This window comes from Suricata suricatta, chromosome 5, assembly GCF_006229205.1.
Source record: "Suricata suricatta isolate VVHF042 chromosome 5, meerkat_22Aug2017_6uvM2_HiC, whole genome shotgun sequence".
Classification (NCBI taxonomy): Eukaryota; Metazoa; Chordata; class Mammalia; order Carnivora; family Herpestidae; genus Suricata; species Suricata suricatta.
In genome coordinates this window covers 49,670,473-49,673,534 of record NC_043704.1, presented here as the reverse complement: position 1 = coordinate 49,673,534, position 3,062 = coordinate 49,670,473, and positions in this window count along the sequence as shown.

Genomic DNA, 3,062 nt, shown 5'->3' with positions numbered 1-3,062 from the left:
GGATTTCTTACCTTCTCTCCCTCCCAACTGAATCCTATTCGCCTTCTTGAAGTTAATGGAATACACCACCCAGGTTTTGCTTCAGGAGTTTGATATCAGCTTTTCTTTCTACAGGGCATACCGTATCCCCCCAGATACCCACTTTGATTGCTCCCTCACTTCGTTCAGGCCTCTGGCTCGAATGTTCCATCTCCAGAGACGCCTTCTCTGACTACTCAAAGCAAAACCATGCTTCCTTCACCGTTCTCTATTTCCTTGCCCTGCGTTATCTTCTTCATGGCAAATATTGCTACTTGACATATAAAAAATGTGATCATTTGTTTGTGGCTCATCTCCCACACCATATGGGCACAGGCTGTTTTCCCAATGCCTACACCGGTACCTTGCACATAGTAGGTGCTTAGTATTTACTAAATTAATGAAAAGGAAAGAGGGAAATCTAATTCATGATCACTAACTCATCCTGTAGTTTGCTTCGCCTTCAAACTGCTGAGCTCTCCAGGCTCAGTCTGTTGATCTGTGCACTTTCAAGGCCTCTGTTCAGTAGACTATGAAATATCACACCACGCCTGCAGATTACCTTATACCACAGTCCTACTGAACCATCCCGATCCCTGGACAGGCCCTTTCTTAATGCTGAGCCTTTGCATCCTGTCTGGAAAGCCTGGAAAGCCTTCCTTCCCATTCCTTCAGTCTTGTCATTTTCTCTGAGGAACTCTGCCATACACTCCCTCAGTCACCTTCTTCAGTATGTAGTCCCTTAACACTTGTCTTATTATGTCGTAATCATGTTTCAAGTATTTGTGTGACTAGAATGTCAGTTCTTCAAGAGCAGACTGTTTTACTCAAAATTTCCCCCAGGTACCAAGCACTGCTTGCCCGGTGCCGTCCGCACTGGCTCTCGTTTCTTCTCATTCACCTTTCCCTCTGCAACCTGGTAAGACCAGTATCGCACTGCACATCTTTGTCATCTTTTTTTTTGTTTGTTTGTTTTTTAACATTTATTTATTTTTGAGAGAGAGAGCATGAGCTGAGGAGGGGCAGAAGAGAGGAGACACAGAATCTGAAGCAGGCTCCAGGCTCTAAGCTGTCAACACAGAGTCTGACGCGGGGCTTGAGCCCATGAACCAGTAGATCATGACCTGAGCCGAAGTCAGACACTTAACTGACTGAGCCACCCAGGTGCCCTTCGTCTCTGTCATATTAAACCTGGCCTAGCACAGTAGCCTCCTGTGTCTCTGTGACTATTCTCTCTCCAAATGGATCTACTTTATACCTGTCAGGCATTTTTCAGAACCATTTTATTGCTGTGGCATTAACTTCAGTGGTTCCCTGTAACATAAAACACGACCTTTTAGTATTTTAACCTGTTTTTTAGACCATTATATTCTGGTCATCTCAGACTGATCATTTATCTTGTCAGGGGAAACCAGGGCTTTGGCCCAAATGATCAACTTACTGTTACTAAATTGCCTCTTGCTTTCTGTTCCTGTTTCATGCCTCATACTATCTCCATCACCTGGAGGACCTTCTCCTTTCACCTTCACAGCTCATCCTCTCAGAGCTTAGTCCAAACAATTGTTTTGTTCTGGAAAAACTTCCCCCAGAGAAGCTGAAGAAAAATTTTTACCTAATGAAACTTGTATAGAATTCATTTTTATCGGTCACAATCAATTTTTATACCCTGCTCTATAAGACGGTTCGTATGTGTGTGATATGCCTCATCATTCCTGTGACATGGTCAGATCCTGGTGGGGAAACACCATTCTTGGTTTTGTGTCTGCATTCTTCCCAGAGGTGAGGCACCTACACCTCGCACATGGAGTACGATTACACATACTAAATTAAAAGTGGAAGGTAAAAGTAAAAAGAATCACTTGATTCAAATTTGAAGCATTCAGGTTTCTCTAATTCTTAAAATTTGATGAAAACTAATAAATCCTAGTGTTTTGAGTGTACGTGTAAGAACATGTATGTGCTATACAGCCTACACACATTTTCTTAGGAATTTATGAGTCATGGAAGAAGAAGAAATTAAATTTTTCTTTGGTATAAAGTGAAATGATTTTGGACCCTTGGGAAACTGTGTAACAAGGCTGCTGCTGAAATCTCAATCACAGTCATTATTTCTCTCCAACCCAGGGGACACAGAAAACAGACCCAGGAAAAGAGGGAAGAAAGGTACCAGCGAAATCTCTTTTTCCCTCCCTTGGTGGGCAATTAGGCATCTCTACTTGCTGCGTCTTTCACAGCTGCCTTCCAAATAGATGATGCAGATGCAGAATATAAGTAGAAACCCTTCAAAAAGGAAAATATAAACATTTGGTGATACTAAAAGGTACAAGTAAAAAAAGTAGTTCACTCTTGCTGAACCCTAACCAAGGGACAAAGACAATTCAGACATACTCAGCTGTTGGGGTACCTGGGCAGCTCGGTTGGTTAAACAGTCAGACGTTGACTCAGGTCATGATGTCAAGGTTCGTAGGTTCAAGCTGCATGTCGGGCTCTGTGCTGACAGCTCAGAGCCCGGAGCCTGTTTCAAATTCTGTGTCTCCCTATGTCTGCCCCTCCCCTGCTCGCACTCTGTCTCTTGAAACAAAACTAAACAAAAATCAAAGATATCCAGCTATTTAGGGTGGGACAGCTGGCTTAGTCCATAGAGCATGAGACTCTTGATCTTCAGGGTCGTGAGTTCCAGCCTCACTTCGGGTGTGCAGCCTAATTAAGAACAAACAAACAAACAAGCAAGCAAACAACAACAACAACAAACCCCACAGGCCGTTCTGGATTAAATATTCTATGGCAAATAACTATGAGAGAATACCAGCCCTAACACCATGTGTTATATGCCTGATCTCTGACATAATCCTTTGTCGGCATCGTGACAGAACATCAAAAAGCTGTTTTCATATAGCCATATGAACCATTTCTTGTATAATATACAAAACTACCCATTTCCTCATTCAAGATCTAACATTTTACAGCCCAAAACATAAAAAAGTAAACTGAGAAACTGGAGTATAAATAAAAGATAAAATCGCCAATAACAAGCTAAAATGCGA